Source organism: Vipera ursinii, assembly GCF_947247035.1.
Source record: "Vipera ursinii genome assembly, chromosome: 1".
In the NCBI taxonomy this organism is placed as follows: Eukaryota; Metazoa; Chordata; class Lepidosauria; order Squamata; family Viperidae; genus Vipera; species Vipera ursinii.
Window position 1 is genome coordinate 29,392,388 of NC_139512.1, and position 14,733 is coordinate 29,407,120.

Sequence of the window (14,733 nt, forward strand, 5' to 3'; positions counted from 1 at the left end):
GCCAAATGGATGCAACCTAAAGTATGTTAGCTCTGTTGGATCTTACAAGATAGCAGAAATGATGGGAGAGAGGCAGATAGATACTTTGGATAAAGAAGTCTACATCTGGCCTGTCAAGTTATATAGATTCTGATGGTGGGTCTGGAAAATCCTTGCTTTTAAGGTCCTGGAGAATTTTTGGCCTTCTAGATGAGTTGAGGAAAAGGTCTGATCATACCCAGCCAGAATAATAATAGCTGACAATGGTGAGAGCTATAGTCCAACGGAAATAGCTGGATATAGTACACATATTTGATAGTCTTGCTATTTTTGTTGGCCTACTATAGGGACGCAGTGGCTCAGTGGGTTAGGACGCTGAGCTTGTCGATCAGAAGGTCGGCAGTTTGGCGGGTCGAATCCCGAGTGCCGCGTAGCAGAGTGAGTGCCTGTTACTCGTCCCAGCTTCTGCCAACCTAGCAGTTCGAAAGCACGTAAAAATGCAAGTAGAAAAATAGGGACCACTACGGTGGGAAGGTAACAGCATTCCGTGTGCCTTTGGCATCTAGTCATGCTGGCCACATGACCACGGAGATGTCCTTGGACAAGCGCTGGCTCTTCGGCTTTGAAACGGAGATGAGCACCGGCCCCTAGAGTTGGAAACGACTAGCACGCATTTGTGGGGTAACCTTTACCTTTACCTTACTGTAGACAACTTAGGGACAGCTCTGGCTTTAAAAAAAATACTGTGCTATCTATCCAAAAACTTTGCATTTGATGCTGAGTTGGCACTGTTTATGTTTGTGGGGAGAGGAGAATTCTCTCAAAAAACCTTGAAGATGGAGATTCCTCTGGAATAACCCCCCAATAGCCCTCTCAAAATGTGATTTTATTCTGTTTTTGTATGTATTTATCTAAATGAAGTACAGTAGCAAAATCTTCCCTGTTTATTTATTTATTTATTTATTTATTTCAATTTATTTACCGCCCTTTTCCCGAAGGACTCAGGGCAGTTTACAGGGCAAATTAAAACAGTGCAATGTACAAATTAAAATTAAATTAAATTAATAGCCCCAAAACTGTTTAAAATTTAAAATTTAAAACCTTAAAACCCCTCAGTCCAGGCCGGCTAAGTCAAATAGCCAAGTTCCTATATATTAGGGCTGTGTGGGATCTTACACGAGTGTGTATCCTTCTCTGCTGTTCATTTAAAAGAAAAAGAGATGTCCATAGAGCATGGTCAAAAAAGTCAAAATAGTGGCCACAGTGGTCCAGTTGAATCGCTGCTCGTTTTTTCAATGTACACAAATATCAACAGCTTCATTCACACCACCACAGATCATTTGGGGTATTTCTCTTCCAAGCTTGGACAGCAGCCTGAAGAAAGTAGGATTCTTTTAACAAATAGGAGAACACTGCTAGGCTAGGCAAGATCCAGACCAATTCTTCTGAATCATTTTTTGAAATATGGATAGCCATACCCACATGCCCCGCGTACATACAGATCACTTTCAAATGTGTAAATTAAAATATACTCGCTGCCAGATTTGTAATTAACAGAAATAAACCGGCGTCCTTGAAAAGCTCTTGAGCACATTGGTGATTAATGTAGAGGAACTTGGTGAGTTTCATTACTTTTCTGGGCAGAGCTTCGGGTATTTGAGGCAGGGAGTGATAAGGGGAGAGGTTTTTATCTGCAATGCACCACAATGGCTGGATTTAATGTGAAATTCTCTGTTTTGAAGGAAGTCTTGATGGAAAAGAAAGCAAAAGAGCCCAATTTCGATGTATGTTTGGATTCAGTATTTACTGCACCACTCTTTATTTAAAGAGATCTTGCACTTCTCTCTCATTTCTAAACTTTTCAAAACTCAGCTCTATATACTTTAGCCCCTCTTTCCCCAGCTTAGTGCTTCCTAGATAAGTTTAACAAGTATCCCAAGGCCTAGGTGGATAGATAAGGTTAAGCCCATTTTGCATAATTTAAGCTGCTGGCTTAAATCACCAATTTAAAAGTTGAGATAATGCATTATAGAAAAACATTTCTGCATGGTTTTCCAGATAATTGTTGCTTCACACAGCAAATAATAGTGCTTAGACAGAGACGCTAATGAGGTTTAAGATAGTTTTATACAGTTGTTGTTGTTGTTAGCTGCGAAGTCGTGTCCGACCCATCGCGACCCTATGGACAACATTCCTCCAGGCCTTCCTGTCCTCTACCATCTTCTGGAGTCCATTTAAGCTCACGCCTACTGCTTCAGTGACTCCATCCAGCCACCTCATTCTCTGTCGTCCCCTTCTTCTATTGCCCTCGATCTTTCCCAGCATTAGGCTCTTCTCCAATGAGTCCTTCCTTCTCATTAGGTGGCCAAAGTATTTGAGTTTTAGCTTCAGGATCTGGCCTTCTAAAGAGCAGTCAGGATTGATCTCCTCTAGGACTGACCGGTTTGATCGCCTTGCAGTCCAAGGAACTCGCAGGAGTCTTCTGGCTCATCTTCCAGCGTCATATCGTTTTGCCTTTTGGTACTGTCCATAGGGTTTTCATGGCAAAGATACTGGAGTGGGTTGCCATTTCCTTCTCCAGTGGATCACGTTTTGTCAGAACTCTCGGCTATGACCTGTCCGTCTTGGGTGGCCCTGCACGGCATAGCTCATAGCTTCATTGAATTATGCAAGCCCCTTCGCCACAACAAGGCAGTAATCCATGAAGGGGGTTTTATACAGTACCGAACTCAAAACATTCTTCCCTCATTTTTGTCCTCCCATCTTTTGACACAATTTTCTGATAGTTTGATCTAGAATCTGATTTTAGGTGGGAAGCTTCCTTTGATTACCATCCGTTTTTCTTTGATAGCTTGCAGAGTACTATTTGTTACATATTATCTCACTTCCACGTGGTATCTTAAACAGTCATATGGACTAGTAGCTACACAGTTGTTTATTGAGTGGCAGCCATATAACTATTTTAAGAAGCAGATCTGGGAATCTTTTTGCATGCTGCGTATTACAGCTGTACATGAATTTGGAGGGCTTGTGTCCTCAACAACCCTGGGAGAAACAAGACTGTCTGCAGCATCATGTCTAGTTGGCGGCCAAGCTTTTTATCATACTTAATTTTGTAACAATGACAAAATAATATATATTTTAAAAGTCGGCTGTTACAGGAAGGAGTCCTTGTGAGAAGGATAGGCTTACTATATATAACTAGCTGTTGAGATGTTAGAAATGCCTGTAACAATTATTTGACTGTCTAAGTGTAAAGAGCTCCAAAATGTTGTATGTTCCCTTTGCATTTTTTAAAATATATTCAAATAGTTGGTGCTTGTAAGGAATTCAAGGTGAGGAAGCCAGCTAGTTTGATGTTTTCTTAACATAGTAATTCGTCATCCTGTAATAGAATGGCTCATGTGCCATGAGGAATAAATCATGGAAGGCCTTGGCACCCAGCCACTAGCAAGTTTCTTGTTCTATGTCTACATGATTTATTGCTCTGCCTTTGGAAGTAGGCAAACAGTCTTGTTCACTGAAGCCTAGTCAATGCCATTTTTTTCACATTCCTGCATCAGCTGTGATCCAGATAATTTAGTCATGTCTTATACAAAGACTAAAGCTGAATTCTATCCTTACAGAAGCCTGTATAAAATCACAGTTTAATGATATCCTAGAGGTCGTCTGTTCAACACCCTTCCTCGGGGCAGGATTCACACACATCTTTGATAGATAATCTTCCAGGCATTGTCTGAAGATCTCTAGGGAAGGAGAACTCACAGTTGCTACAGTCAGAAAGTTCTTGATGTCTAGGCTGAACTTTGTTCCATTTGGTTTTAGCCATACTTTATTTCTGCATGAGTCACTGCTGATGTCAATGCTGCTAACATCGGATGTTCTTGCTTTGACATCAGATAGAAATGAGGCCATTTTCTCCATTGCTTTTAGAATTAGTTGATGCTGGGAGGGGGAATAGGGATGTTATAACAATAATAACTAAGCCAAGTGGGAACCCAAGGACATTGGGCCCAGAGCTGATAGTGTTTTGGCGGGCTGGAGAGCTGGGGAGAAGGCCCATGCTTCAAGCTAATTGGGGAATGTGATTTATGACTATTTTTTGGAGGAGGGAATTGTACTTTGTTACTTTGTATCCAGGGAAGGGGAATTTAGTTTTTGGTTTCAACTATGTAGTACCAATACTTTGTTTCTCGAATAAAAGATTCTTTAAGGTAAACAATGCCTGGAAGTTCTTTTGAAGAGTTTCATCTGTTGGAACCATGACAGCTACATTTTAAAGAAGACACAAGGAACTAGGCTCCTCTTGGGGAAGGATGTTAGGCATTTTGTCTTTCCCAGTTAAGATGTTGTAGCAGGTGATACGAACCTGGAAGGCTTTACTGTAATCATTAATCAGCACAAAGGAAATCTATATGTGAGTATGCAAAGCTGAATTGATAAGATCAGCATTTGTTGTTGTTCAGTTGCTAAGTTGTGTCTGACTCTTTGTGACCCCACGGACCATAGCAGACCAGGCTCCTCTGTCCTCCACTGTCTCCGGAGGTTTGCCTAGTTTCATGTTCTTTGCAACAATGGAATTATTTAACCATCTCATTGTCTGCCATCCCCTTCTCCTTTTGCCTTCAATCAGATCAGAACAGCTAGGTAAAATATATATACAAAGAATGTTAACTAAACGAGTATTAAAAACAGAGAATACTAAGAAGCTACACGTGTGAGAAAAGAGGAATGAAATTAAAATTAATAGTCAGAACAGAACTGTATAAATGCTAAAATGGTAGCATAAAATCATTTGTTCTTAATTATCCGTTGCCTGATTTTGCATACTACCACACAAAACCTGGCTATCTTGCAGGTTATTTCAGGATAAATGTCACAGAACAGAAATTGCATAGATTGTCAGTTGGGGAATCCTATTTTACCGGTCAGGGATGTGATAATCAGGTGCTATGAAAAACCTACCCCAGAGAATTGCTACATGATCTGACATAAATTATCCTCTTTAGAATTTTCCGTGAGAAGATATCCTTCCACACTGTAAAAGGTCCTTGGGGGCAGGGGAGTAAGGATGGCATTAAGAATAGAAAATGCTGGGGAAAATGGTGTTAAGTTCTAAACAGGGGTTTTTTTTAAAAAAATGCATTCACAAAGTCATATCCCACCTACATTTTATTTGCTTAGCCAAGGCATACGGGTGCTGAAAAACTATAATAATAAAGTTGGAAGGGATCTTAGAGGTCATCTAGTCCAACCCCCTGCTCAGGCAGGAAACCCTATACCACGGGTGTCAAACCATGTCACATGACGTGGTGACATATCATGACTCTTTGCATTGCTGGCAATGGGGTGAGCGTGGCTTTGGTATGATGAAACCAGCCCGCGGGCAGGCAGTTTGACACCCCTGCCTTATATCATTTCAGACAAATGGCTGTCCAGTCTCTTCTTAAAAATTTCCAGTGTTGGAACATTTACAGCTTCTGGAGGCAGGTTGTTCCACTGGTTAATTGTTCTGTCAGGAAGTTTCTCCTTAATTCTAGGTTGCTTCTCTCTTTGGTTAGTTTCCATCCATGGCTTCTTGGCCTGCCTTCAGGTGCTTTGGAGAATAGCTTCATTCCCCCTTCTTTGTGGCCGGCCCCTGAGATATTGGAACACTGCTATCATGTAACCCCCTCATCCTTCTCTTCATTAAACTAGACATACCCAATTCCAGCAACTGTTCCTTATATGTTTTAGCCTCCAGTCCCCTAATCATCTTTGTTGCTCTTCTTGACATGAGCCACAAGGTGGACACCATTCACAGAGGTCACTTGTATTCAACTACTGCTTCCATTATTTTTCTTAAGGACCAGTATCAGACTCACACCCTAGGTTTGTGTTTCTGATGTCTATTTTGCTATTGTATCTAATTCTTAAATTTCAAAGATTAAAACGAGAAAATGGGAATCTTGCTGTATCACTCTGTATTCAAAGATCCACTTGAATTCCATGCACGTAGTTTTGTGCTTCAGGAAAGAAAGTTGTAGTTTAGGTCTGAAAAAGTGGACCCATTTTACAAGAAAAGCTGCCTTTGCTGCAATTATAGCCCTCACAACTTTATAACCAGTGAAAACCCATTGATTAGCAATGGACTTTATCATATGCTAACAGAACCGAGCAGTATTGTTATGGTTATCATTGTTTCTCATATACAGGATAGCCTTGACCTCCAAGGTCATGTAACACAGGGGTCCCAACTCCTACCAGGCTGTGGCCTATTTTCAACCAAGCCTGCACACACATGTGCGCAGCCCAACTCACTTGAGCAGTGGGCACGGCACTTGCAGCCCCACTCGCAAATGAAGCTGTGTGTGGGTACGCAGCTGCCTCTCACACAAAACCATCCCCTCTTTCCCCCTCCCCCTGCATTGGGCTGCCAACCCAGAAACGATGGGAATCACAGTTGTAACCATGGGGTGGGGGTGGGGGAAACGCTGGCCATCGGAACTTCAGAACCAGGTTCGTTACAAGTACCTTTGAAAGGATCTGTGGTAACTTTGAATGGCTGCTAAATAACCAGTCGTAAGTTAAGAACTACCTGTTTTAATTTTGCATGATGCTCAGCTAGCTAAGAAACTCTTGTATCAATAGGCAAATCCTAATTTTGAACATACAAGATGCCAGGTTTAAGACTGGGCACCCCTCCTAGGACATTTGCGCTTGTGACTCAGCAAAGCCATTTCCAAAAAGATCCAGCCTTCTTGCCACCTGCTGCTTCTCAGCCGGGTGGGATTACAACTCCCCAAACCTCAGTTAGTGTTCCCTGCATATCAAGGCCAGTCTGGTAAAGAGGTTTAAGATGCTGGAGTAGAACTGGTGCAAATGGCTCTGGACCAGACACAAGGCCCTCCCTGATGGTTGAGAGAAGAAACAGGGTTGCTCTGGATGCCTCTCAAGGCTCCTGCAGGGAAAACCGGCTGTACTGTACAGTCTAACGGAGAAGATGATAAAATCTGGCCAGCGCTACTGGTGCAGGTCAGGAGGGGTTCCTTTGGGACACCAGGCACGTCTAGCGTGACAGGCAGCTTTTATTCCATTATCACCTGCAAAGACGGCAAGTCAGCTGTGCCGACAAACACCCCAGGTGCACGTGTGAAGAAAAAGCTGGGCCAGGCAGGCAGCAGAAGCGCGCCTGCCGCGGGCGCCGCACAGCCTGCACCTCCACCTTCTGAAAAGCTCCGCGTCCATCCGCGCCGCAGGGCGAAGAGCCCGGAGGGCCAGCCGGGGGCGACGGGCGACAAAGGGAGTCGCTGCAGCGCCTGAGCTCCGCCAGGACCTTCCTTCTCGGGGCGACTCCTTTGGCTTCGCCAGAGCGCAGCGGCGGGCGGGCTCCGCTCCTTCCACCCTCCCCGGCAGTCAAGTGGGAGGATCTGCCGCGGCAAGCAAAGAAGGGACGGCAGCCGCAGCCGCTCGGAGGCGAGCGCTGACTTCAACCGCCGAGGCAGGAGGCGCGGCGGCGGCGGCTCGGAGCCGAGAACGGCTGGAGAACAAGCAGGTGAGCCCGGCCGGGAGGTAGCCAGCCGTGGCGGTGCCCTGGCCAGAGCCGAGGCGGGCAAACGCAGAGCCCGAGAGCGCTGGGAAAGAAAAAAAAAAAGGAGGTCGCCTCCTTGAAGGAAGAGCGGGAAGGTGGTGGTGGTGGTGGTGGTGGGGTGTGGGGGGGCTGAGGATCGATCCCATCAAAGGAGGGTCGATCCCATCTTTCCTTGCAGACCTTGGGACCCGCGCTTTTTTCCGGGCAGGTAGATCGGGCGAGGGCGCCGGGCGCCGAGCGGCGATCTTTTGCAACGCGTGGCTGTATTGCTAAATGCCCTCCCACCCACCCACCCCCACACACACCCACCCCCCCACACACACACCCCACACACACACCCCACACACACCATCTTCCCGGCGCAGAAGGACATTTTAAGCGCGGGCCACGCGAGGACAGCTGCTCGGTGTGGGTGTGTGCAGGGTAGAAGAGGCGGCGGTCCCCGGCTCTCTCCCCCCTAAACTGGAAGCAGCATCCCCCTCCCCTCTCCCGAGTACGCTTCACGCTCGGGGAAGTTGAGGGAGCCTTTCTCTCTAAGGGAGTGGGAAAAGTCCTCGCTGAGCGTGCTTCGGAGGAGGCGTTGGGTGGGCAAAGGGGTTTCAAGGGGAACCAGCCACCGACGCTTTTTTAGTGCCCGGGTGAGGTGGGGGTGGGGGGTTAGAAACGATTCCTTGGTGCTGGGCCTCCTCCTAGCACCGGGGTAGGCAACCTTGGCTCTTTTATGACTCATGGACCTCAACTCCCAGAATTCCTGAGCCAGCTGCGCTGGCTCAGGAATTCTGGGAGTTGAAGTCCACGAGTCATAAAAGAGACAAGGTTGCCTACCTCTGTCCTAGCAGAGCATGTGCATCGTGCCTTGAAGAGACCAGAACTGCTGCTCGGCATCCTCAGTGTTTGGTCTGTGAAATGGGAGCCTTGGGACCATCTTGAAACCAATGAAGATCCCAAGCAGACAACTGTTCCCTTTAACTGCGGTCACCAAAGACTACAGTCATGCAGGGACAGGATGGTAGCTGGGCTGCACACTTTTGTGACTAAAAGTAAGCCCCCCCCCTCTTTTCTTTTCTTTTCTTTTTTTGCTTTTAAGATTGTGCATTATCATTCTTAAGACCTAGTGCAGAGGGCTAGGTTTTGAACCACAGGATCTAACAAATGTTTATTTGCTTGAGTAGGACAACTCCACACAACCACCTTAAGCTGGTTATCTGTGCTGAAACCAGCTAGTAATGAAGCTGGTTTAAGAAGCTGCTGTCTGGATTTCGAGCTTTGGCAAAAATACTGGCCAGGAGTTCTGTCTGGACAGCAGCTACCATGGGCTCTGATTGGTGGGTCCCCCTGCTTTCTTTATCTCTCCATCCATGCCTGGAACACAAGCACCAAACGGGCAGACTTTTGAGGATATTCGTTTACATGAGCAAACAACATCCCTGGTCATAGACCAATACAGTTTTGAAGTATAATATTGAGCGCAGGAGTTCTTGCTCGTGATAAATGGATGCACTCCACAAATGAACTGGTGGAAAAAATAACCTGAGCCATCACTGTTTTAGCTTCTTGCTGTCATTTGAGCTAGAAGGATACAGTCTTGTCAATTTCACCCAATTCTTGCTTTCTGCCAGGAGATGGCTTGGCAAAGAGCCCCAATAAGAAAGGTTCAACAGACCAGTAACGTTATTGGATCTCTGTTCAGGAGAATGGGAGGCACATCAGCACTGAGAGAGAAGAGAAAGGAATGGTGTGTGTGTGCGTGTGTGTGTGCGTGCACGCACACGCTTGGGGTGTGTGTGAGCACATGCCTCTTCCTTATGAGTGTTTGGAAAAAGTTTTAGTATTTTCTTACTCGTTTGTTTGCTTGCCCACACTCTCTTTTTCTCTGGCTCACAGAATCTTTTGCTGTCCTTCCCTTTCTCCAACATGGATCCTTCTCTTCTCCTCCACACCATTCGGACCCCAGCATCCTGTCCCTCTGTTGCCATTTTATTGCTTTTAGGATGCTTCCATGGGACTAATTAACACACACATAGACATACACTGAGACACACACACACACACACACACACACACACACACACACACAAACAGAGAGAGAGAGACAGAGAGAGAGTTAAGGTCCACAGTTTCACTGGTCCATCAGCAGATTGGTTAAATAGGACCGCCCCCTCCCCAAAAGAAAGACTCACCTGTTCTCCAGTGCATGGGTTAACAAAAGAAAGCAAACATGAATGGTCCGCCTGTAGACAGGTCCAAGAGGCCAGGAAAAATGGCCAAAAGTGACCATGATTGGAGGGATGACGCATGCACAGCACAGCCAATTGACAGCAGGGCTGGCACTGACCACACAGCACTGCTTCAATCAGCAGAGACTGGAAAATTACTTTTGACAAAAAACAAGCAAAAATGGGTGGCAAGGGGCAGGTTGAGGATGATGTCATGCATTTGTAAGGAAGCTGCCCTGCACCACACCAAGGCAAGTGGGATATGTAAATTAGCTGTAGTGTCTCTATTATAATTCAGAATTGTGGATCAGATTAGATGCTTAAAAAGAAGAAATGTGTAGATAATGTAGCTGACACCTTCTGCAATGCTTAATTTACAGTACTGTTGATATAAAATTAGATGTTTTGTGAACCCACATCTCATCACACATGCACACATACATACAAACACAATATGCTGGTCTCTTTTCTAAGAACAGAACAGAACAGAACAGAATAGGACCTTGGAGGTCTTCTAGTCCAGCCCCCTGCTCAAGCAAGAGAACCTATACCATCTCAGACAAGTGTCTGTCTAGCCTCTTTTTAAAAATCTCCAGTGATGGAGCGCCCATGATTTCTGGAGGCAAGCTGTTCCACTGGTTAATTGTCCTCACTGTCAGGAAGTTTCTCCTTAATTCCAGTTTGCTTCTCTCTTTGTTCAGTTTCCAACCATTGTTTCTTGTCCTTCCCTCTGGTGCTTTGGTGAACAACCTGGCTCCCTCTGCCTTGTGGCAGCCCCTCAGGTACTGGAATACTGTTATCATGTCTCCCCTATTTCTTCTTTTCTTTAGACTAGCCAAACCCAAGTCCTGCAGCCGTTCTTTGTATGTTTTAGTCTCCAGGCCTTTGATCATCTTAGTTGTTCTTCTCTGAATTTTTTCCAAACTCTCAACATCTTTTTTTTGTGATATGGCACCCAAAATTGGCTGCAGTATTCCAGATGTGGTCTTACTGTGGTCTTATAAGGTTCATGTAGCTTCTAGAAATAATTCTTGATGGCAAAAATGTACAATTTTTGTTGGTTAAGTATTACAAGTCTACTTAAATCAGCTGTCGTCAATTGCTGTTTGCCTTTGACAAAAAGGAAGTACAGTTTTGGCTGCTGCTGCCATTCCCTCGGCTCAGTCCAAGGATTTGCCAAGTTGGAAGAAGAAGCAGCTTCTTTCCACGGCAGGTCTGGAGCAGAGCTTCATCTTTCAGGATGCTGCTGCTTCCAAGTATCTCTACTCCCAAGAGATGTCCAAGAAGCTCAAGCTCTTTTTAAATAATAGTTGCTGTGATGCATCAGGGAGCACGGGTTGGCTCATGTGGACCCTGTCTGGCCCCCTTTTGTCCTATAGCGAACACTACTGAAGGGGGGCAGCAGAGTTACACCCATCCATGTGTTGGGAGGAAGAGGCCTTAATGACGAGTGAGCGTGTACCACGCAAGGTGCCCTTAGGTCAGGGGTCGGCAACCTCGGCTCTTTTATGACTCGTGGACTTCAACTCCCAGAATTCCTGAGCCAGCTACGCTGGCTCAGGAATTCTGGGAGTTGAAGTCCACGAGTCATAAAAGAGCCGAGGTTGCCGACCCCTGCCTTAGGTGAATGAGAAGCCAGTCCTAGGATGGGCTTCAGTGCAGAGACAGTTTTTGTCCGTAGCCCAGGACTGACGTGGTGAAAGCCCCTTCGCTGGGGAGGGGCATGAGTGAAATGGGAAAAGGCAGCCATGTTGGCTTTTATGCAATGGTCCACTGCATGAGAAGGAAATCCACACAACATTATAGATTTTCAATATTTGCTGATCACCTATAAAAGTGAAAAAGTGATCACAGCCTTCAGATATAATCTCAGCTCTAATCAATATGATAAATATAATAATAATCAAAAGAGTGGCCACAGCCCAGCAATTGTAGCTCTCTGCCTGTTTATTACATATATTGCTCATGTGATAGAGATAGTCCTCGAGTTACAGCAGTTCATTTACTGACAGTTCAAAGTTACAAGGGCACTGAAAAAAGTGACTTATGGCCATTTTTCACTCTTACAACCGTTGCAGCATCCCCTTGGTCACGTGAACAAAATTCAGATGCTCGACTACTGACTCATATTTATGATGGTTGCAGTGTCCTGGGGTCATGTGACCGATCACCTTTTATGACCTTTTGACAAGCAAAGTCAATGGGGAAGCCATTGAGTGCAGGAGTTTTTGCTCATGATAAAAAGGTCGTAAGATGGGGCAAAACTTACTTGACAAACGTTTCTCTTAGCAACATAAATTTTGGGCCCAACTGTGGTCATAAGTCGAGAACTACCTATATAGAAAATAAATGGTGGAGCTTCGATTGCAGCTGCCATCTTGACTTTTTTTAACCGTACCCTGCACAAGCCCTTGCCTCTGTTATTAACCTTGTCTATTCAGAAGTAAAGGGAAAGAAAGCAAACCAGGTATGCATCTTAAGAACGAATGGCTGAAGAAATATTCTGCATGGGTGCTACTTGTGCCCACTGTTAAGGCTACCGCAGGAAGGCTGCAACCTAATAAAATTAAATGGAATCCATCTTGAATCTGATAAAATATTAATCCTATTAAAAGCATATATAAATGAATGAGTAAAAGTAATTACCATAAAGAAGCCCGGAGTATACTTTTAATATGATTAAGTAATAGATAATGTATGCCATAGCAGAGAGCATTGTATAACTGTTCTTCCCACTTGTGTGAAAAGTGAGAATGTCTCTTCCATATGGAGCTTTCTGTCTTTAGATTATATAAGCATTTATCATAAAATTGTGTCTTAACATAAACTGCTCTCCAATTACTTAGGATATTTGTTTTACATCTAACTGATCTAATACTCTGATGTCCCTATTTAAAACTACTCAGTGGAAAGGTTCACAAAAATAGCCTTCAGTGTAAGTAATAAGATACATACATTTATAAAAATATGACTTAATTCATATTATTAGATCAAGGCATGCTTTGTACTAAAAGTGGTCTGAGTTTTCAGATATACATCCCAGAAACCACATTTTATGGTTGATTGCTCCTTATTTTCTCTTACTTCAACTTTATAAATTTATTGTTATCTCAAGGTCCATCAGATTCTAGAGGGGAACCAATCCTCGTATCTAACCCTTACAACATATATATATATACATATATATCCATACTAGTTGTAAGCATTGATTAATTACCATAACTAACCTATCATAACACTCAACTGTTGATCAAGTGTGACTCACAACCCGATGCTAGGCCTTGATATGCAATTGTAATGATTCCTATTTTTTTTGCTGAATTGTGTAAGAAGATAGCTATAATGCATTGAACAATATAATAGAAATCAGCTACAGGCACTGAAAAGGAGTACATAAAAATATTATTAGTTAAACGTGAAAGATCATTTACAAACATCAAATAGCCAGTGGGATTTTAACAGGGTGAATAAATACTCAAGGAGAAAAAAAAAGCTTAAGAATCCTTAAGGTTTCTTCAGGATGTCAGCTGTTTCCTAGTGAACTCTGAAAAATGTGCATTTATATTCACTTTTTTAAACATAAGATTTATAGTAATTTTTATTCTACCTCCTATGACAATAAGGAAGATTGATTTAAGTATATAGTACCGTTATACTGGACTCCAAATTTACACTGGAACTACATAGCATAAATTTATGTCAATGAGTATGATTTAGCTTTCAGATCTATTCATTCAAGTTCACTGTATGTATATCTTTAGTAATAATAATTCTTTTGATGAGTAATATTAGAAGAGCTGATGATAGGAAAATTTTAATTTCCAAAATGAGGGTTGTTAAGGATTTCTTCATCAGAAATGCAGTAAAGCACAATCTTGAATGCAGTTCAAACATTAATATATCTAAGTACTTGTCTCAAATTCTAATAGGTCAGTCAGTGGTGCTGGGACTTTCAAAATCACGTTAGCTACGTGGTTCATATTTGCTTGGTTTATAATGGATGGCTTCATTTACCAGGTGAACTCAAAATGTAAAGTCACCAGTTTAATGTAACAAGTGATCTATGTCAGTGACAACAATTCTGGGCTGGTAATAAATTATGTGATTTGTTATAAAGCATTCCCCATGTTTTAAGAAGGATTTTTTTTAATTCTTGGCCATGCTATTTCAGTATGCCCAATTTCCCCAGCCTTTAAGGGTCTTTGTTTTTTCCTGTTAGTCCAAATATACAGTATATACTACTTGAATGTGTTCACGTATGTATTTTATTTATGTTGCTTGTTTTCTTTCTAATGCAACTGAATATTGAACTGGATACTTTGAAAAAGGGTTGGGCTTGAATTGAAATTGTGCCTGCATAGTTTTTAAAATAAGTTGGAATGATGAAGAAGTTCAAAAAGGTCTGTTCAAACATGGGGACACTGAAGAGTAAAATTATCCACATCAGGTTCCTCACCTTCATTGTTATGCTGCTTTCCTGATTGGGGAGTTTCAAGTAAGCTTTTGGATCTACTGACCCTGGTTTATAGTTATAGTGTGAGAGGAAAGAGCAAATTCTGTATTGGAAAGCATGTGGATACTTTAAAAATTACATAAATCTACAATTTGCAATTTGGGTTGGGTGTATAATGGTCCCTGAACCCCCAGAATCATTATGGTGCAGGACAAAAAGGCTTTCGAAGGTGCCCAAGGCTGGAGTAACTAATCTAGGAAGAAAGATAATGTTATTTGTGTCTTTTTAGATTAAGGAAAAACAGGGGATATAATAGGAGTACATGAAATAATACATGATGTTATAGGAGTAGAAAAATAAACATTTTTTTCCTGTTAGTGGTAGATTCTTCAGTTTAATGGAACAGTGGAAAATTTAGCACAGAACAAAGATTTCTCTACTTAGTAGTGCACAAAAAAAACCCAAAACTAGGTTTGTCTGTGAGAAAAATAATCCATCAGTGACATCTGAAAATG